Source organism: Semicossyphus pulcher, unplaced genomic scaffold (genome assembly GCF_022749685.1).
Source record: "Semicossyphus pulcher isolate SPU_LCO1_2020_fin unplaced genomic scaffold, fSemPul1.0.p SCAF_6, whole genome shotgun sequence".
NCBI classification, from domain to species: Eukaryota; Metazoa; Chordata; class Actinopteri; order Labriformes; family Labridae; genus Semicossyphus; species Semicossyphus pulcher.
In genome coordinates, this window is record NW_027211737.1 from 20237975 (window position 1) to 20260085 (window position 22111).

General features: G+C 44.1%; 1 protein-coding gene across 12 annotated transcripts in view; it reads right to left on the reverse strand.

The window, feature by feature from the left end:
* mef2cb (myocyte enhancer factor 2cb) overlaps positions 1-21824 on the reverse strand; it is a 68768-nt gene extending 46944 nt beyond the window's left edge. For 5 of the 12 annotated variants that reach the window (XM_069683615.1, XM_069683613.1, XM_069683611.1 and 2 more), the window contains exon 1: positions 11981-12310. The gene's annotated coding sequence lies outside the window, so the exon portion shown is untranslated. Of the gene's footprint in view, positions 1-11980; positions 12311-14240; positions 14370-21593 lie in introns of those variants that run through there. The other 7 variants (XM_069683610.1, XM_069683612.1, XM_069683609.1 and 4 more) reach the window with 5 other exon arrangements.
* Between the last annotated feature and the right edge of the window lie 287 nt (positions 21825-22111).

The window sequence follows — 22111 nt, forward strand, 5'->3', positions numbered from 1 at the left end:
AGAATTAAATTTGATCTTCTGACAGCAATTATTAAATGCTCCCTCCTGGCCTCAATTAAGGCCCGCAGGCTAATGCTAACGTGGCTAGCCCCTCATGCGACCACGAGATGCCGGCGCACTTCCTTTTTTTTTTTCTCCCCCTCACCGGCTTCATTTTGTCACCCTTTCCACGCATGTGTATGCGTGTGTGCATCTGTGCGTGTCTTTTGAGTTGGCGGGTGTGGAAATGCCTGCTTGCTGTCGGGTCATTATCTGTTTTGAAAACTTACTGATGGGAAAAATGATTTCCTTTTTTGGTCGGGTGAAACCAAATCAGCGAGTGCGGGCGGGCGGCTCTACGGGGAAGTTGTGGAATTTACTATTTTTCCTCGTCTCGCCTCATCAGCACATTTTGATTCTACAATGAAACTATTACGTCAAGTGATTATTTATGAAGTTAGCTAAAGCTGCTGTGAGGGGCCGCAACGTATACACAGTCAAATAAATAACAAACACTGGGCTCATGTTACTTCAGTGTGTATATGCTTTTAAAAAGACAAATAAAAAGTATATATGGTAAATGGTTAGCATCGCCCCTCCCTGTCATTGTGACACTCCAGCAGCATTTTATGTCATGGTCGCAGCCTCGCCGAGCTGAAGTGAGAGCCACAGCGCTGCTCCGAGTCTACGCACAGCGTGTGGGTAATTTGCAGAGAAGTAGAAGGTTGCACACTTCAACAAGGATGTCCTTCATAGATTCGACCTTCTGTTTTTTTTTTTTTTTTCATTCTTTCTCTGGTCCCTGTGCTCTGCTAGGAAACCGAGTAACCTAGATCGTAGAGGAGAGAGAGGGATTGTGACAGAGAGGAGGAGAGAGGCAGAGGAAAAGAAGCAGTAGAGCAGATTGAAGGGAGATAGAGTCAGAATGTGACACCCCACCACCCCACCCAATACTTAAAGAGGAAAAAAAACCCTCTTCCAGGGTGATGTCAGGTTAGCTTTTCTGCTTACCGCAGGCTGATTGTGCTGATTATTGGTGAGCATTGTTTCCCTGTTGACGCTGCGCATCATTAAACAGAGATTGTTCCACTGTTAGTGTTTGTTTAAGCGAGGCTGGTATAATGTTTCCAGGCACTTTCTCTTCACCACAGACGCACACACACACACACGAACATTGTAAACTTGAGACACGAGTTGTATATGCTGCATATGTACTTCTAACTTCTCCTGTTTCTTTAATGAATCAATGACACAACATGAATACGCGTGTTTAAGAAATCTCTCAGCACATGGTCTGAGGCGCTCTCAGTGCTTTACAGTTCCCAGGGGAGAGCTGGCGGCGGGGGTGCGTGAGGCGAAAGGTTGTATGGATTGTGGAGGGCGTGTTGCGGCATACGCTACCTACAGATCAGCCTCTGTTTAGGGGAGTGGCCCCCACCAAGGCCAGAGCCGGGCCAGACCCAGTCCAAGCCTCTCATTAGTCATCGGCTGGGTGCCGCGCTTTCTTTTTGGAGTGGTTAAAGGGGGGAACCGGCGAGGGTCTGGCAGTTGCACCGTACTCCACTCCCAGCACCATCACAACCCGACCTCATCAAAGCGAGCGCTCGTAATTTGTCACAGAAAGCAGCCAATTAACATATGTTAGGGGAGGAGGGACGAGGAGAAGACGGGGAGGAGAGGAGGGGAAAAAGATAGCGTATGATTAAAGAGTCTGCACAGCTGCACAAAATCAAGATGGCAAAGAGAGGTTTGAAAGAGACCTCAGAGCCAGTAATCTGATAAAGCTTACTGTTACTTAACCCCCATAAGCAGGAGGCAGCGAGAGAGAGAGAGAGAGAGAAGGGGGGAATGAAATAATAGAGACAAACAAATATTAAATTACTGCTGTGAAGCTACAAGCTTTGGCAGAGTGCCTCTGCTCTCGATATGTGGCTACAGTGGAGGCTTCTGTATCACATGGAGATGACCCCTCATGCCAAAGCACCACTGCTGTTTGACCGGGGCTATTTTTAGCTCGCCGCTCACCGTAGTGCTTAACACAGTTATGCTAAAACCTGAACTCCTTTTCTGTTTGCTTTTTTTTTTTTTTCCATTCTGAAATTTGAATTCCTGGCACACCGCAGCAATTTAGTGCTCTTTCTCATGAAACAAAAGGTGTTTCTTCATTTTTCATTTATTTTTTCTGCCACAAAGTCTCCGACAAGTTGCTTACATTCTGACTTGTTTGTTTGCTTTCAAATTCTTGTTCCTCATGGTTGGTTTTTAACATGCTGCGTGTGGTTATTTATGCATGTGCGCACGCCTGTGTGTGACTCTGCGTCTGCCTCTATGTGTGTGTGTGTGTGTGCATTTATATGTCTGTTATTGTTGATGTTGTTGTTGTAGGAACATCTTGTGAAGTCAGTTGTGTGATATTTTGCCTTGTTGTTGGATACGGTGGCAGGCTGAATGCATTAGCAGTGCACGCCGGTGCCGTTCTGTGTTCTGTCGTCTCTCCGCCACCTCTGCCTTGTCTCTCTGCAGCGACTGATCACACGGGGCTGACAAGCGAGTTTGGGTCTTCGTCTGCCTGCGCCATCCTTCGCTGTACGTGGGCTCTGACTCTTTCAGAGAGCAGAATAAGAGAGGCGGGAGGAAGCTTTAAACAAATTTGAGTGATTTTGAAATTGTGCGTCAAGAGTTGGGGAAATCCCCCCTAAACAACAAACTTGAGCAACATGTCCGTACAGTTATTAGACAATAAACAGCGTTTTAATCGTTAAATAAAAGTTATTTAGAGGTAAATGTGGGATAAAAACGGACTGTAAAACCACAAATGGCTGTCAGAGAAGCATACCGTACACTATATATAAATCATGACTGTTTCTCTTTGCCTCCTCTTCCTCTCTCTTGCACTCTTATCCTCGCCATCAAGCATCAATCGTTATTTATTTATTTTTCCTATTTGGGAAGTGAAGGGCTAGAGTGGAGGAGCGGAGGAGTGAAGGAGGAGCTGGGGGGGGCGGGGGGGGGGGGGGGTGGGGGGGGCTGTGTTTGGTTCACAAGGCTCTCGCTGCTTGGTTGAAATTTCTCTTCTCTTCTTCTGCATGTTTCGAGCTGGTGGTTCAGTGAAGGACCTGGCTGCCTGGAGTCCCCCCCCCCACACACACACACACTCAAATCCCTCTGCTGCGCGCACAGCTGCACCGTTCACATAACCTCGCCTGCCCCCTCCTACTCCCCCCCCACCCCTCCTCTAATGATAGCAGAGCACGTCCCCTCCACAAGGCAACAGCTTTTTCCACTTCACGTACATACACACAAACTTGTTGTGCACACGCACGCACACACAGTGGGCACAACATATCCCCTTTTTTCCTTCTCTCGGTTCCTTCCCTTCCTCTTTTTCTCATATCATTCAATTTCTTCCCCTTCTCTTCACCCTGAGAAAAATCCCCCGGCCTTATGACCCCGAGGAAGGCCTGAGAACGTCAGCCCCCAACACACACACACATGTACACACACTTTAAACCCACTCCTCCATGTCTAAAACTCCCCTCTCTCTCCCTCAGCACAGCGAGTGACCTGCATCACAGCTGTGTGTGGGAATTTGCTCGGGTGGGTGTGTTTGGAAGAGGGTCGAGTGTGTGAATGTATGTGTTTGCACATACCTGTACATTGCTGTGTGTGATGCATCTACCTAATACACATGTTTCTGTTGTGTGTGTGTGTGTGCGTGTGTGTAAGCAGAGGGGGAGGAGGGAGGTGAGGGCAGCTCTGGGCTTCTGCTGAGCCTACTGTGCATTATCCCAAATAAACAACTCATTACACGTGTACTTAACCAAGGGGAGCTGGCGAGCAGTGGAAGCTAATCCCCGTTATCGTTCCCAGCGTTTCTCTTCCGATTAGGCTACAGGGGAGGAAAAGAGGAGCCCGAGAAGGTAGGCTGCTCAGAGCAGGAGGAGGAGGAGGAAGAGCGAGGAAGAAGGAGGAGGCGAGAAGAAAGAAAAAGCATCTGAGTTAACTTCCCACAAGTGCCTCTCTCGCTTCTAGTATCCCTCCTCACTCTGTCTTCCTCGCTCCCTCTCCCGCTCACCCTCTTGCCTCCTCTCCTTCTCCTTCTCCCTGTGGATTTTCGCTCTGCTCTTCCTTGTTTTTTCGACCATCTCTCAGAACTGGGTCATCGACAGACTGTGCGGCAGCATTTTGAAGAACATGGGAGGGGAGGGGAGGGGGGGAAAAAGCGTGTTCTTTCTATGAGAACAATCCAAGGCTTCTTTAACAAGTAGCCCGCTTATCAAATTAAGCTGTCAAAAGCACATTAATAACAGGCAGCACAATTCCCCCTCGCAGAGAAAAAAACACAGTCGAAAAAAAAAAAAGAGGAATGATTTCTCTTTCGCCGCGTAAAGAGACGGTCCACCAAGGGCAGGGAAGCTTTTCAAACATCCCTCCCTCTCTGTCTCTCTCTTTCTCTCTGCCTCTGTCCCACTCCTAAGATGATTATGGGGCCCCTGTTATGAGGGGCCAAGATGTAGAGTGCCACTCATTTTAAGGGTGGACTATATGCTCGTGTTTAATAGAATAACGATGTTCGTTTTGTTCTACTTTCTATAAGGCAGATTTGTGCTGACAGTTAAACAGATGAAAGAGAATCTCAGGGCGACAATATGGATTCAAGACCAAATAATTGGACGCTTTGTGATGCCGAGTGTTATCTGCACACATAATAAGTTTGACCCTGGGCAATCTGAGTCCTTTCAGAAATAAATAACTGTTACTGTAGTCTGAAACCTAACATCATTATCATTAAAGCACTCGTTTGCACACACGCAGGCCTCCATCATTACTAATCTCATTACTCCTCCAAAATGTGGAGCTGTCCCGTAACAGAGTGAGATCAGAATGCGAGGGGGAAACGGCGCACAACAGACACTTTCTTTAACACTCTCGGCGCTGCTCGCATGCCACACGCCTGAGACGCAGAACTGAAATTAACAAGACACCTCGGCGTGCGCGTGGCGGAGAGGAGAGAAAACCACCCTGTGACCTCTCAGACGAAACGTCTTAAAAACAAACTTCTCATTTTGAAGATGTTTTATTTCGCTGTCATGTTGACACTCCTCTGTGTAAAAGGAAATGTGTCGTTTTTTTAATCCCAGACAGTGTCAGCTAATGCTAATGCTACACTGAGAGTCCTTTTGTGTTTTACACCAGAGGCTGACTTTCTCACACCCTCAATCTGACTCCCATCCTGTTTGTTCGGCCCTCGAGGGGGCTGCTCCGCCGCTGCCCCGGAGTAGAGTGGGCCGGGCCAGCCCGGCGCTGGATGGATGTGACGTGGAGGCCCCGGGACTCTGCCGGAGCCGCGACAGGTATCCCCCGCACTTCCCTTAGCTATTTATAAAAGCACGAGTCCAGCGCAGGGCCAAAAATAAGACGGAGGCCATTTTTAAACCAAATCATGGAGGCGGTGCGCGCATTTTTGTTCACACAGGAGGAGAAATATATCCCTCCGAAAATTAACAAAAGATACAGAATAAGTGGAAGCTCCTGTATCTCTGTCCTCCTACTGAGCATGCTCAAACGTACACACACGCATACACACATAAACAGCAGACAAAAGTCAATATCAAGGCTGAGCTATTTCTGTAGAGAGCACTATTTAGGAAGTGTGGGCCGGGTGCCAGTATTCTCCTCAGTATCGTCTGGGCGTCATTGCTCTGCTGCTGTTATACAAACTCACCTCTTTCCTCCCTCACCCGCTCCTCACCCTTTCCACCCAGCCCCTTGTTCCATTGTCTCTCTCTCTTTCTCTCTCCCTCTGTGTGTGTGTGTGTGTGCGTTTCTCTCCCACACACACACACAAGGTTATTTGTTTTTCCACTGGGTCGAACCGCAGTGCCAGGTGAAAGCATCTATTGGCAGGATAAAGAGAGTGGCTGGTGTGCGATCAGAAGGCCCCACTCTGCCCAGCAAACCTTGAAGTGAAGCGGCGGGCTGGAGTTTCAAACAAAGTGCCCCCTCATTCATTATACATGCAACTGCACTGAAAATCTCCTTCCGCAACACCATCTCTTCTCCTCTTCTTCTCTCTCCCTCACTCGTTTTTTTTTTTTTTTCCAGACAGAGCATCCATAAAGTATGAATAAAATTAATGACATCACGAGCTGCACTTTGGAAGAGCCACTGTAGGAAAAAGCCATACATCACGGGGCAGAAGGAGCCGGGACGAGAAAATGTGACAGAGGGAGAAGAAGGGGTGCATGAGGGGGGCGTTACTTCACCCTTATCCACCCTAAGGGCTCACTCCATATTGCTTAATGTTATTGTGCATTGTTATAAGTTTGATTGAGCAGAAACATCTTCTTTGTCCTGCTTCCTCCTCACTTTTTACTGACCAGCCAAGTAACAGAAGTGTTTATAATAATCCTGTGCCGCGCGCTCTCTTGCAGTCCAGCCTCTGGTGTGGGAATGGCACAGATGACAGTGGAAAGGAACAGTGCTGTGGACTTTGGCAGGACAGCGCCTGGTTAAGCTGCGCGCTCTGCAAGAAGAAGAGGGAGAGAGCGCCGAGCGTGGAGTCTTATAGAGCTGTTTCTCGACTTAGACGGTGTTAACAGCATTTTTCAGCAGCAACGGTCCCCTCGGAGTTGAACGGAAAACCTCCTGATATTACAGACTTTGCCCAGATATCTGAGACTCTAAGGTGAAAAATAAAGTCTTGCATTAAAGACTTCCTTGGAGCAGAAAAAAAGAGATACATTTATCAATCACTCTGCCTATTATTGGCAATTTAGTGTGACACTGTTTCATCACACAGGAGCCTAAAATCGAGACCTTCTTCCTCTGAATCGAGTGTGAACACAAGATCTTCTAAAAATAAGCGATAGCAGCAGCAGCAGCTGGGGAGCGGCGGCGGCGGTGGTGGCGGCAGCAGCAGCAGAAGCGGCGCAGATTGTGGCAGCCGAGTGAGCGGGGCTTTCAGATGGATGTGAGCGCGTGTGAGGCCGAGGCACAGAGCTACCTCTGTGCGTCTCGCCGGACTCTGTTGCAGAATGACTCGGCTATGTTGCGCTCGTGACAAAGATAAATTACAGCCACTGGAAAACATTTCTGCATTTTTTTTTTTCTCGCCTTCTCCACACCTCTTTTTCTTTTTTTCTGGCACTGGGGTGTAGCCCGAGCGTGTGCCACACTAAAGGGTGATGGTGAAGCAGAGGGAGGGAGGGGAGGGGGTCTGTCTCTGAAAATATATTAGGGGGTAAGAAGTTTGCCCCCTCACCGTTCACAGGTCAGGCACTGTGTTTTATGATGGAACATGGCTTCTGTCGGCAGATTTATGCACATGTACAGCACACACTTCTCCCTCAAAGTCCCTGAAAAGGATTCCCAGTTAAAGCTGGATTTACCGCACAACATGTTTAGAGGCCGTATTACAGATAGACACTGTGTGTGGCGTTACAGACCGGATCCTGTGTGTTACACGGATACAGAGTGAAATAAAAAATCTGACAGGAAAGCAGCTAAATTAAGTGTGCGATGAGGAAGTTAATGAGCTCATTTCTAAGTGTGTTAAAGTCTCGATGCTGAGGGCCTGCAGCCTGATGTGAACTATCCAGTGTTTAGACAAAGAAATCCAACCTCTGTTCTACTCTAAATGTTTCTCTTTGTCTTATCATTCAGACTCTCTGCTGCCTGCACTCCTCCAGCCTCCTCGCCTCCCAGGACTCTCCTCCTGTCCAAATATTTCAGGGAGCAGGCCTCAAGTATGGTGAGGTGTTTCTGGTGTCTCTTTAGGTGGGCTGCAGCTGACGATATGATTGTGTGGTCAGCAGCGCAGAGCGCAGACCACCCAGCAGGCAGCTGCTGCCATAATGACCCGCGGGCCGGGCAGGAAACAGGAAACAGGAAGAAGAAGGCAGGACATCCTGTTCTTCTTTGCGAGCGTGTAAAGCATGACATCACGAAAGCATCACTCTTAAACGAAGAACATCTGATCAGAGGCCGAATATTGTGTCGTTTAAGCTCTGATAAATTTCACTCGGCGTTCCTCTCTCTCTGTGTGTCTTTCTCTGCGTTTCTGCGCATCTGTCTTCCCAGTGTGCCTTTTCAGCACTCACCCTGACACTGTTTTCCAGACTGCTCCATCATCCCAGACATCAAATCCTACCCTCTTCAGCGCCAGAATAAAGGAGAGAAAGAAATCACGCACTTTCATTTGAATATACACCAGCAACAACCTCACAAAACCCCCGACCAAAAAAAAAAAACAACAACACAAAAGCTCACAAACATTCCGACGCGCAAACAGACGGAGACGAGACACAAACTGGAACACACACACACACCTCCCAGACAAACAGCACACGCTGACAGACAAACACACAAAGAAACAGCGAACACAAAGCACAGCACAGCCAGAACTCTACTTTATGCAGAAATATTCTAAAGTGTGTTTTACAATACAATTAAACATCAAAGGCGGATATATTCCTCTGTGATCTTTAACACCCCAGTGAACAAACCCCACACACCCCCATCCACTTACAGCACACACACACACAAAGTTGCTGAACGTCACCGCTAATTACTAGATAGAGACAGAAGAAGACTATGCATCATTATGCACAAACCAGGACGTATTCAAATATATGCATTCAATCCAGCCGAAACCATTCAAGGACAGTGTTATTTACTTTACATTATTATTCCGTAAGTTTCCACAGTAATTGCAGCTCTTATGAAGGAATACAGAAGAGTGCTCCTAAGGCAAAGAAACATTTGGGTAAACATTTCCAACAGTTAGGACAATGAAAGGGAGATCTGTTCAAGTGAGTAGATAAACACATGGCGAGGGTGAGCCCTACGCTTTTCATTAGTGCTGTAAAAATGGATGCAAAAGAGACTTTTCCTCCCATGTAGCAAAGGAGGGAACACCTGCCTCGTGCCATAAACAAGAATACAACAAGCCCCTGAGTTAGTATAAAAGTTAAGTGTTTTCATCTGCCTGTAAACAGGCGAGAAAAAAAAGTTATTCCAGTGAATGCTTTAACATTTGCACACTATTTGTGTCAGATAAATGCACTTAAAAGGCAGCTTATCTTTATTCTATCACGTCTGGTTTTCAGGTGTTTTCTGCTGCTTTTATTTTGAAAGAACAAAAGCCAGAATATAGCGCATTATTTGCACGATTTACAGACATGTCTCCTGACGGCTTAAGATATTATATACACCTTATATATGAGGTAAATATGATTGCGCACAATTGACTCTTATATTAGCTTCTCGCTCGAGCCAAAGGGCATGAAGTCCAATTACAGCACTTCAATATCTACCTGCAGATCTTGCCAACCTGCAATCTGCAAATGAGTGTTTCACTGTGCAAACTCTGCAAACCCTTTCCAAAATATTTGAAACCATTAGAGCCAGAAAAAAAAACTTTAAAGCGGCTATTAAATTATTTGCTTTAACATAAATGCTTCTGATGTTCCCATTAGGAATAATGTTTTCACAGATCTGGTTTTCCATAAGGAGGGAATCTTGAAATGTGCCTTCTGTACTGAGGCAGCACAGTGGTGTTCTTTACTGCTCTCAAAAGCACATTTTCACAGGCATTATATTAATCATGTATGATTAAAGATATCAGCAATAGTCTATCCTATGCTGGCCACTTTTCAAACACATGTCCAAACCCTGACCATGGCACACAATGTGTCCCTTCCCTTCACTTAACTAAAGCTGCACTGAGCCCCTGGTGCACAGCAAAGTGCCCTGACAATCGGCTCAATGCCCCGGCCAATCACAGGGACACGTGACCTCCTAATCCCTCTCTGTGAGAAGGGTAAGAGTGTGTTGTCACTGTTGGTTTTGTGAATCAGCGCCCAAAATCCCAAATGATTTGTCAAGAGGGAGAGGTCTTAAGAGAATAAGAGAAACAAAAGCAGCGCAGGCCGGATAGTGTGGGTGTCGCTGTGTGTGAGTGTGTGAAACTAAAAGACAGACACAGAGAGGAGGTAGACCATGCTTTTGTCTAGGCATTTGTGTGTGTGTGTGTGTGTGTCTGTGTGCGACTGCATAGGTGCGTGTGTGTGTGTGTGTTTGTACAGGGTCTCTGAGATTACAGAGCTTGGCTGACAGAGTCCTCTGTGTGTAATCGTGGGTCCACATGCGAGTGCTCACCTTCCTCTGAGCGGATTAACCTAACGCTAAATCCCAAGAGAGCAACAGGCCAGACAGGCCACACAGAACAACTTCATTGACGATGGGCAGGAGAGGGAAGGCCATGTGTAAAATGGTTATCTACTAATATGCTTTTATGTATTTTATCACGAGTTAAAACGGCATAAAGATTTATCAAATATAATAAAAGGACAACATTCAGGACACTGCATCCTTGTAGTATTTAAAATGTGACTTAAATATTACATCTACGTTATACAGGCTGTTTTTTACTCTCCTAATTAAACAAACTGTAAAATGCAATCAAGCAGTAAATGTTTGAGTGTTTGCTGCACGCTTTTCACAGTTGGGTTTATATGCTGTTGTACAAAGCAACACTTCTTCTGTTAAAAAATTGCAGTTTTGCAGAAAATATCTCAAATAAAATGTATTTAAAATATAAAACGTCTTATAGTTCTAGAAATATGCTGTGCATATTATATTACTTTGATTAATTTAAAGAATCTCTACAATTTATTACATATTTTTTACTTTTAAAATGTACAGTTTTTATTTCATTTCACAAAATTTAGCTTAAGAAATCCACAAGAATATGAGTAGAGAATGTCATCGAGATTTACTTTTAAGACTTATAATAGTGAGCATGAGTTACATGCACACTGCCAAGTCAGTTCCAGAAACGGTCTAAATTAAAATGAACCGTGCTGTAATTTAAAATTTTATAACCATCCTCAGCTCATCTGCAGGTTTCATCAGTGGGCCTTTTGTCCACTGTAAAACTACAAAACAAATACATTTTATTTTATTTACCAAGCTGCAACCTGTGAAAGCTGCCACAGGTTAATTATGGTGTCATTATTAATCCTCTCACTGCAACAGGTTCACTTGAGCCACATGAGACTCAACTTAACACTAAAGTCACATTTTAATGTGTCTTTCATGCTGTAGTGAGAAAAGTTTAAATGATGTAAAGTCTGAGAGAACTAAATTATATTTGAGCCTGAACGTGTCAAAGCTGCTCTAAAACACTGGTTTACAGTCTGTTATCACTGAGTTAACACTTAAACAAGGCTGTTTTCTCCTTTAGTGTAAATTATTAATGTTCACATCAGTCAGACTTTTGTGCTATATTCAAGAAAGTTGTCTATGTGCAGGTCATCCTGACTTAATGTGTAATTAAACAGGGTTAATTGTGATCATTAGTGCACCGTTTGGTATGTATTGCACAACTAGTTAAAAATTATGAATCCACAAAGTAAGGCCATCTTATGTGGAGCGAGTTTCCCTAATTTATGTATAATTATCTTAAATATTAAACAATGTATTTTTTTCCAAACCAGTTATTTTTTTAAGTTTCTTTTTGCAGTATTTTATAAAACTGTATAAATCAAGGAAGTTAGAGACTTCATTTAAAACTACTAGAGTAACTTTTTATGTGCCATCCCATGGCTTAAAAGAGTAGAACATACTGTATTGTATTGGAGGGCAATCTATTGAATAGCTAAGGCTCTGTGGCTGTGCGCCTGCATGTGGACATGAGAAAGCTACACAAGGTCGACAACTGTCTCCCTAAAACACGAGACAGCCCCTGACTCTGCTAATAGACCATAAACAGCTACTTGATGTCAGCTGGTAATTATATGGCACAGGCTAGTTGTCACCGGCATGAGTCGATCAGGGTCACAACAAATCAATACACGCAGTAACTGTACTTTGTTGATGAGGCAGCGCGCGTGAAAATAGACCCTAAAGTTTCCCTCTGGAAGATTAGAAAATAGAGATCATATGATGAGCGGTGTGTTGTGAATGTTTCGTGGTAAGTGAAGTGCGCGGTACTTACTTTATTTCGCACGAAATCTTGTCCGGATGAAGTAAGTGAAAGGCTAACAAGCGGTCCGCCGGTTGTTTTCGGTCCGGCCGGGTGACAGGAGGGTTGAAGCCGCTGCTTGCTGGGGACGGACTTCGCCAAGACGCGCTTAAAATCCAGGAGCGCAACTTAGCAGAGGACGTCGCCGGGAGGAAAAAAAGTAACCTACAGTACGTGGTAGGAGTCTCTATAATGTCAGAGCAACTACTCTCTCTCTCTCTCTCTCTCTCTCTTTCGCTCTCTCTCTCTCTCTCTCTCTCTCTCTCTCTGGTCGGACAGTGTCTGCGCAGGAGGCGGTGAGGACGCTTCGCCTGGTCTCTCTGCGAGGTGCCGGTGGAGCGGAGAGGAGGGACCCGGTGGAGCGATGATGGTGGTGGAGGTGGAGGTGGTGCTAGTAGGTAATCTGCCGGACGTCTGGAGCTTGATGGTGATGTTCACAATCTGTTTCTGTTCATTTCCCACAATCCTGCCCGAGTCTTTCCCCAAACCCTCTCCTTCCTCTCCCAGTGCGAGGAGAAATAATCGATTTTTTTTTTCCTCTCTCTTTTTTTTTGACTCCTGAAAGGGGGCGGGCTCACATTTCCCAACTCTACTTTAATGAAAGAGGCACGGCTCTTAATGCTTTATTATCGCGCCAGCCCCGGTAGAGTGGACGCACAATTAAGTGCTCAGAGAGGACCACTAGAGGAGGATGATGGGGGATGTGTGCTTTAACTAATGAACCAACGGAGAGCGCGTTAAGCATCTGCAGCCGACTTTAGACAGATGAATCCAGGGAATAGAAGTTGATGTTTTTGTTGTTGCTGATTTTAGATGTCAGCTCAAATGGAAAGTGTTCAAAAACTTAACACAGACTTACCTAATATGATACAAAATCAGCTTAAAAATTCCATTTGTTTCAGGAAACACTGACGGCAAAATAGAAATAATTTAAAAGTTGCCTGTGATGACAAAATCTCATTTTTTAAGAGGGGAAAAAAGACTTTAACACTTGTTAATGCATTAAAAAAGAGTGGTGTCGATAAAAAGTAGGATCAACTTGTGTATCTTGTTCAGTAAGCTCCAAATACCACCATCTTTCTACTCTCAACAGATGTCTTCCATGTCCCTCTTTCCCCCCGAGTCTCTACAAACTTTCCACCACCCGCACCACGCCGCCAATCATCCTCCAGGACCCCGGCTATCTCCCGCAGATAAGCCCTGACACAGACAGTAAGCATGGGGGGGAATTACCCAGCCTTTATCCATCCAGCCCAATGATTTCAAAACATCCACTCTATTAGTGTGAAGATAACAATTAGAACAGCAAGTTTGCCACTTCAGATAAGACGCAGACAGGCAGCGCAGCCGGCTGTCTGTGCAGAGATGTATGCCAGATAGGCCTTGTAATACTCTGCTTCTATTATACTCGCATTATATGGCTGCTGGATCAGTTTAAAGATTGTAAGTGGTTGTGTTGAGTGAAGCCTGTTATACTCTGACGCACCATCAGGTCTCACTCTTGAGTTTTCACAAATCCAGCCTCAGAAAAAGAGAATATATCATCGGTTTGGGTGTTTGCAGCACGTCAACAAATATGTTTGGATGTTTAAAGTTTTACTTGTGGTCGATAATCTTTATTATGCTTTAAAAAATGACGGTTTTGCACCTTAACTTGTGCTTGTCAGGCTGAAAAAGGTGCTTAAATCATCCCACCTTCCACCCTCTTAGCACACATATGACTCGTAATAAACTGTTGTTCTAACGCAGACAGCTAGCTTAGCATTTAGCCCGTCTCTGCAGACATTGTGAAGCGTAAGTGGACACCAAGCAGCACCCTAATCTCTCCCTGCCTTTGAAGTTCACCTGTGAAGCATAAGCCATGTATGCACCCACCCAGTCAGTCCGTCAGTCAGCGATGGAAATGGCGCGACATGAAATCAGTTAATAAATAAATCAAGCCGGCTAATCTGCTTGACGGGCGGACATTACAGCCTGTAACTGAAGCCGCCGGTGTCTGATGACTCGGGATACCACCTTCACATCACCTGACCCTTTAATCTTTAATAGCATTTCCTCCAACCCCCAGACCTCCATGATAATCAATAAGGTGTAGTCTATTAGGCACAGTGGGTTCATGAATGCAGCACATTGATATCTACACATTTGACACAATTGTCTTCTTTCAGACCTCTGAGCTCTGATATGTCACTGACACATGGACACCTATGGGTGCCCGCATGTTCCTACATACCACGTTCAATGTTCCTTCGCTTGCCGTCTTGCGTTCACTCGGTCTCGTAGCTTCCTTTGCTGTCTGTCAGCGATTCATCAGGAGGTCCTTTCAGAGCTCACAATGCTTGAGGTTGTCTTCGGTTGGCACCTGGGAGGAGAGGTAACACGGGGAAGCGTGAGGACGAGAGCAGAGAGAGCGGAATGGTAATTGTTTGCGTTCACCTAGTGAGAGCTCTCCACGTTAACACATCTTTGTGTGTGTGTGTTTAATGGCCATAGGAAATATAGAGGAATAAATGGGGGGAGGTGGATTGAATACATTAGAATGGTTAAAAAATCATTAAACGAGGCAAACACTGGCTTATGCATATTCATAAATGACTGTCTGACTTGTCCACAGGGATAAACTTATAGTGAAGGCACTAACAGCCTCGTTCTGAGCTCACACGTTTAATGCAAAGTAGGGAAGACCTACTGTATATTTTGCTCTTGAGACTGCCAAGTGGGGGTAGAAAAAGCTCAGAGCATTATAGCCACATTATTGTTACCCTGTATTATGTTATTCATGATGACTTTTACAGCTGAAAAACAGGCCGAGAATTGTGTTACATATTGTTGGAATTTGTGTTATCTTGTGCCAAAGTATTCAGCTTGTAATTATAAGGAACAAGATGATTATTTTTGTGCTATCTGAAACTCATCAGCCGATGTCCCTCCCTCACACTCTCCGAAAAACCCAATCCTGGACTTGTGTTTAGGCTCGTGTGTGTGTGTCAAGTGTGGGTTGACACCCTAATCAAAGCCTGCTGCAGAAAAATCAACAGTTGGCCAAAACAATTATGTAATTTCAAATATGTCACAGTGTGTATACAGACACACACGCACACACACTTTTGGGTAAATGCAATTTTCGTGAGGTTTGGCATCAGCCGTGCATAAGAAAGAGACGGAGGGGAAACTGCGACTTCATGTTAAGTCAAACACATAAGTGCGGTTTGCTGATATTGATCTTGCTTGGATTGTTTCTTAAGCCTCTCCTGGCAGTCACTTCACAGCATGTGTCACACAAACACACACACACACACACACGCACGTGTAGCACAGCCCGCCTGAAAATGTGTGTTTTTTTGTACCGGCAGGGAGAAAGAAAGGAATGCCTCTCCCTCTCCCTCTCTCTCTCTCTCTCTCTCTCAAGCAAGAGATAAACACAAACACATTTTCCAGGGCAAACAGGAACAGCCCGGGCTCGGTGCAATCTGTTGTCGATCATGCTCACGTGAAAACACAATCTGCCTGTCACAGTCGATGATGTTGTCAAGCACTCTGCCTCGCTGCTCCTGAGAATTAGCCAGCTCCGCTGCGGAGGCTCTGCGAGACACATTTGTTGTATGTCAGAGATGTTTGAGGATGCTCCCAGCTTCATGTGGTATTTACTGCTTTCAGTCATTCCTCCCCGCGCTCGCTCCCTAATGAATTTCAGAGACATTTGAGGCTTTGACACTAGATTGATGCTACATGATGTGACGACCAAACTCGTCACAGGGGGTACACAAAGACCTGCAGGCCAACTGAACTCACGGGCTCAGCTGTCGAGCTATAGATCTTACACATGCTCGTGTGTGTGTCTGAAGGCTGGACTGATATCGGCGTTTGAAGGCCAGTCCCATTTCTTTAGACGCAAGTCTCAATACATTGTGCTGATATTCAAATATTATGAATTATATCTATTTTTGTTTTGAAGTTTTATTTTGAAAGGATGGAAGTGCAACTTAAGAAGCATTTAAACCGACAAATACCATTCAATTCTGCACATGTTTACATGTAGGAGACCGGGGAATAGTTCTTAGGCCTGCAGAAATAAACTCCAGGAAAGAAACAAATATAAGAAGAAGTGCATTTAAAGAAATGCACATGACAACTTATGATGTATATTTTTAAAGGCCAGTTTTAGCTTGAAAAATCATGTTAAGGTTTATAATAATGTGAGCACACTGTGTTATACTACATATAATCTACATTTTAAGTTTTTAAATAGAGCCCATTTACACTGCACCGTCCTACATTCATGCTTTGTTCCTGTTAGCAGCTGACACCCTTATTCTACAGGACTTGAAGTTAAGGTAAAAAAAACATACTTTACAAGTCCTCTAACTCTCTGTACAAGAGATGAGAGACATCTCCTCGGTCTTTGCGTAAGTCATCCAAAGCGTTATATCACACATGATTCCAGCTCCTTATTAATAAGGTTTATAATGAAACTCAGAGGGCAATATCATCAGTAATTACAGTCGCAGGGATTGTACCACTGAACAGTGTAATTAGGGGAGCAAAGGTGAGAATATCACTTTTAATTAACTGGAATCACACTGTATGTCCTCATATTACAACAATATATGAAACAAAAAAATCAGGAATCTGGAGAAGTATTTATTTGTACACTCAAATGAGCTTTTGTAATATACAGGTGACATTCCCCTTCATTATTTTAGACCGCAGGTAATGATTCTACTGCTGACAGAAGCAATATATGTTTAAACAGAGTCAGGAACACGTTCACTAATGCGTCGAGGAAATTCTCTTAGGAAAAAAGTATGATATATGTGGATATAACAAATTAATATGAATAAATATGTCATATGTAAAACTTTTACCATGGAAATCACAGTCATCTTGAAATTAAGCTTACAGTAATTTCATTCCCTTCCATCTGTGTCATTATAAAAAAATACTCGACAACAAACAGATTTCTGACTTTAACTGATCTCACATATCTTATAAACTTTTTAACAGACTTATAAACAAATCTGTCACAGCTCTGGTCAGCTGTATTTCTACTATTTTTCTAAGCAGGAATGAATAACATAATCTAAAGTTCAGTCTCCTTGTGATTAGCTGCTGTGTTCCGTAACGGTATGACTCAATTACCAGAAAAACCACACAGCCTTATTTTCACTAACAGTTTCTTTTCTGCCTGGCTTGGCCATTAACCGCGTCTGGCCGGCATGAAAATCACTGCACCATTTCATACACTTCCTCCTCCGTACAGTTCAGTTTCAGTGCAGCACCATGTTGGAATCAGAGCGGACCTGGATGCAATAACGACGAGAGTCAGAAGGCCTGTGAATCAGTAATGGCCACATAACGACCCCTTACGGAGCGGTGTCAAACGAGAGGCAGCGCGGGTGATTTGCATGTGTCGTGTTTAACCAACAGTTTTCTGTCTGTACACCTTATATGCATTATGGATGAGGCACAAGCTGAACAACAAGCTCTGCCTTTGTTCTGCCTGATGCTCCAGTTACATCATAGGAAAAGCCCCACGGTCCTGTGATGCCGCTGACTGCCTGAGACACGGAGCCGCTGGGCGAGGCGTTGTTTCGACCTGTTGCTTCTTCACTTTCTTATACTCTCATTTATGTGTATAAACAGACACATATTTACCCCTTAGACTAGTGCCGGCTGAGAAATACACTCCTATACTTTTGCTGAACTTAAATCTGCATGATGATGGTTTTGTCTTTTAGGAATCTAACTGAAACTGTGTCACTTTTCTTGTCTTCTTTATGGATAAAGTTTGATTCAAACACCTTAATAATCCTCCTCTCTAGCTGCATGTATGTATAATGCAATTATTAATGTCAGCAGATTAATTAACTTTATGAAACTGTCATAAATGCGTCCACATTTTACAATCCTAAACGTATATGTGACAGGCGCCACCTGCTACATAGGAAGAGCACATTTTGCCTGTAGAGGTGCATTCAGGCTCTGCTCTGTAATTAAATATGCTGCCTGCAGGGGAGCTCTGCATCTTTACACCACAGAATAAACTGGTTTATTGCGCAGGTTCACAGGTTTCAGTGGGTTTTTTTTAACCCTACATTATGTTCAGTCATTTGATTTGAGCAGAAGTTAAATACCAGTAAACATTACGCCACACACAAACATTTTAATCATCTTATTGTAATTCACTTCCTGTTTTATTCTAATTCCTGACAGCAGCGTTTCTCCCCCCTCCCCCTCTTCCTGTCTTCTCCATGCTGTAGCTCGTATGAACCGCCAGACTTTCTGCCTGTATATCAGAGGCTCAAAGTTCTCTTTGTCTCCACTAGATTGCTTCATGTGAGGGGGGGAAAAAACTCACTTTCGGCTAATGATTTTTCCTCCTTTGAATGGTTGGAAAGTACTTCCCTATGAACTGCTCCAACCCGGGCACAGCTATTTCATTGTTCTCGCTGACCTTTCGCTAATTGAGCCCATAAAGGAGAGATGCCAATGTTACATTTTTGTGTCTCTGTTCAGAGGGAGCCCACCGGTGTTTCCTGACGTGGTGCAAAAAGCAGTGACTGAAACATTGTAAGAGTTTAATACGTCGAAAAGGAGTAGAGCCTCAGTGGGACATGTTCCATTTGGACGATTAATTACTGTGCTTTAAGAACTTCCATACAACACTTTAAGATTAAATATGTTTAAATGTTTAAAATGTTAAATGTTTATCATCCTTACTTCAAACTAAAAAAAAGACCGTATGTTTGATTGTATCTGACAAGGACCTCTTGTGGCCATCTAAATTAAGCATGACTTTAAATAGCATGTGACTTATTTCCCTTATTATATAACTTTCAGGAGTGGTTTCTTTAAACTGTGACCATGGTAGTTCCCTAAACTTAATCAAAACTATCATCTTTACCCTAACCGTAACCAAGCCAAATCTTACAACAGAGATCTGTGTAGGTTGACATATTTGACCCTTCACTTCCTCATCATGTTACTCTTTTGATTGCTGTTTTACTGTTAATATGTCCGTGTAAAAGGGCCTAACACCTTTGTTGTAATACATCCAGCTATAGCACAGAAGCCTATACTCATCACTGTTTCCAATTCCCATCATAACCATTACACAGCAGAAGTCCCTCCTGCAGCTGTTGACCTCAGCCAATTCCCCTGACAATTAAAGATCACTCAGCATGGCTGTGCAACTTCTCCCACACTCTCAACAAGCAGCTGATAGCATCTCGCTGTGAAGAAAAGCAAGTGGAGCGGAGCGTAATGTGCGTCTAAATGAGGGATCTCCAGCTCTGATGTGTGATAGCGAGGGCCTAGCGACCATCGGGCCTGCGTTACACGGCTACACTCGGCGGAGTCTAAAGCTCTTTGTGCCTCCAGGATCACCCCGACTCATTCTTATTCAGACATGATCAGAGGGGAGGCAGGCAACTGAGATTAGCTGCAGATCAAAGGAGCTGCTGCCTCGCGCCAGCTCTCGTGTTTTGTAGATTTAGGCGGCCCCGGCGCACAGGCAGTTGTACAGTGGCGGCAGAGCGTCGTACTGTTTTCTGGCCTCGACTGTGCTCAGGGGGGCAGATGCAAAGAGAGGTTTTATGCAGGAGGCCGGACTGCTGCTGGAAATCCTCCAAAATGAAATAATAAAGACAACAGAGGAGAATGAAAAGGAGAGCAACATGCTGTTACTGTAAGCAATGAAACAAAGACACATGTACTCTCCATACCATCACAACTTAAACTGCTCCCATGTGTTGAACGTCTTAGTTCAGAGATAATTTGTTTAGAAAATTAAATGCACTTTCTACAGTAACATATCTCGAGTAACTCAAGAACATGTGGCCAATTGGTGCCCACTGTAGCAATGGCAACTAACTACTACCTTAACTACTGCTATGCTTCCTGTCAGCAGCTGTTACGGAAAAAACTAACGGCAAATTACTTCAATGCTGTAACTTAAACTTCCTTTTAATTTACACATAAACACCAGTGGAAACATCAATAAGCATATCGGCACTTAATTACATCCCACTTAAAGTTAAACAAGCTAAAACAAGCAGTAACCACAACTGTTTGTCTTCTATAGTTTAGCTTTTGTATAATGAATGACTCTTAACTCTAAATAATATTTGATTTTATCTATATACACAGATAAACAAAGTCCGCACTTCTATTCATTCTGCTTCGGGAGCAGCAACAATGGACCTAACAGCAGAGTGTGAAGGTAAAATGACAGGATGAGGAGAGTTTCAAAGGCAGAGAGGCAACTGCGTAAGAGCGCTCGCCACCCTACAGAGAACGAAAACAACGCGTTTCCTCGACTCGGCTGACCATCAAAGCCGTGGAATTCAGGGGCAGAAAAGCTAATAAGTGAGGACCAAGCGGTTCCTGTAAACTGGGTCAAAGTTGCTCAGGTTAATACCAACAGGACAGTAACTTTCCCAGGTTTGAAATGACGGACATGAGTGCATTAAAGTGTGTTAATTTCCTCTTTTTTGGTTGTTACAGGGATGCAAAATGAAAGCAGAGCTACATTTTACCGGCGGCACGAGGATATCAGATTCAGGAATAATATTAATTCTCCTCTTATTTTATCCAAAAGCTACAGCTGAATCAAAAGTTGAAGGACAGTATCCAACAGTCATTCACCACTCATTAAAATCAAACAAAGCCTCTACTTCAGTATAAAATTCCATGTGGTTGTTTTGGGATAAATGCCCTACAGTAAAAAAACTAATTCCTGGTTAGGAATAAACCCTATCTGTGACAAAACTTTCCTTTTGTTTCTGAAGTTTGCCCAATATGTCTTACTTAAACAGCAAACTGCGTGACGCATATTGCAAGTGAAGTGTGTGTTTGCCACTTAGGTAGCTGTATATCTCGAGGGAGTGAGTCATTTCCAAAGCAAACAGCATGTTAAGGCCACGCTCTTTTCTCCCACTGATAATTCCAGATTGTGCAACGAGATGTTCTAAGCAATTACCCTTTAAAGTACCGGTAACCTAAACTGACTGTGAAGAATTAGAAACAGAGAAACAGCACAATATAAAGTTCCAGTTCAGAGACTTAAACCATTCCTCTCGCCTTAGAGGAATAAAAATGCAGACTGTTAAAAGTTAAACACACACACACAGCTTCAGGATCTGCTCTTCTGTCAGAGCGCCGCAGAGGTGATTGACAACAGCTGGGACATGACTCCTCCTTTAGAATAAGACTTTCTCTGCTGTCTTTCTACTTTGTCAAGAGCAGAGAACTCAAAGTAAACACCAATTAAGTCTTTTATTCAGCCGTGTTCATACTTGTATCCTTTTTTTCTGCTTTGGGCTTCATGACAAAGACATCATTCATAGATCCAGCCTGGCTATAATGAAACAATTAGGAAACGGCACTTCAAAATAAATCTTCCAACAAATTGAGCAGCTTAAATATCAGAATTATGGCTTAATCTGTTAAACATGTCATGACCCACTGTGCCGACTATAGTTTCAAATCCTGATGGAGACTTTTTTTTCTCCTTTACTCCTGACAGAATGAGATCCAGAGGAGAGGAGGGAAAAAGGAAGGGAATAGGTGCACTGCGAAAACTCACCCGTGCCGTTTCTCTGCTTCCCCAGGAAGTCACACCCTTCAGCACCAGCGAGGGCCCGGCTCAATCAAACAGTTCCAAAATATGTAAAAAAAGAAAGAAAAACAAAGAGGTATCTTAGAAAAAGATAACAAAATGTAACAAATAAAAAGCTTAAAATAAATGTCCAGCATGTGATAAAGCCAGACCAGCTGGCTTTGAATAGAAACCCCCGATTTGGGTTGTGTGTTTGCCCCCGATCTCTGCCTGAACTGAAACCAGGTCTGGTTCTTTCCAGCCACCCCCCCTTCCCCCCTACCCCCTCTGTCCCAACTGAATCCACCTGTTCCCATCACTCCTGGGTAAATTTAGCCTTTAAGGGACCAGCAACCCCCCTTCAACACACACACACACACACACACACGCACACCAGACCTTTGTCAGCACTGGCATATATGTCCTGGATTATTGCCCCCCCAAGAATGCTGCCATCCTCACAGTGGCAAAAAAAGACTCCCCCCTCCCCTCCCCCCTTCACACTT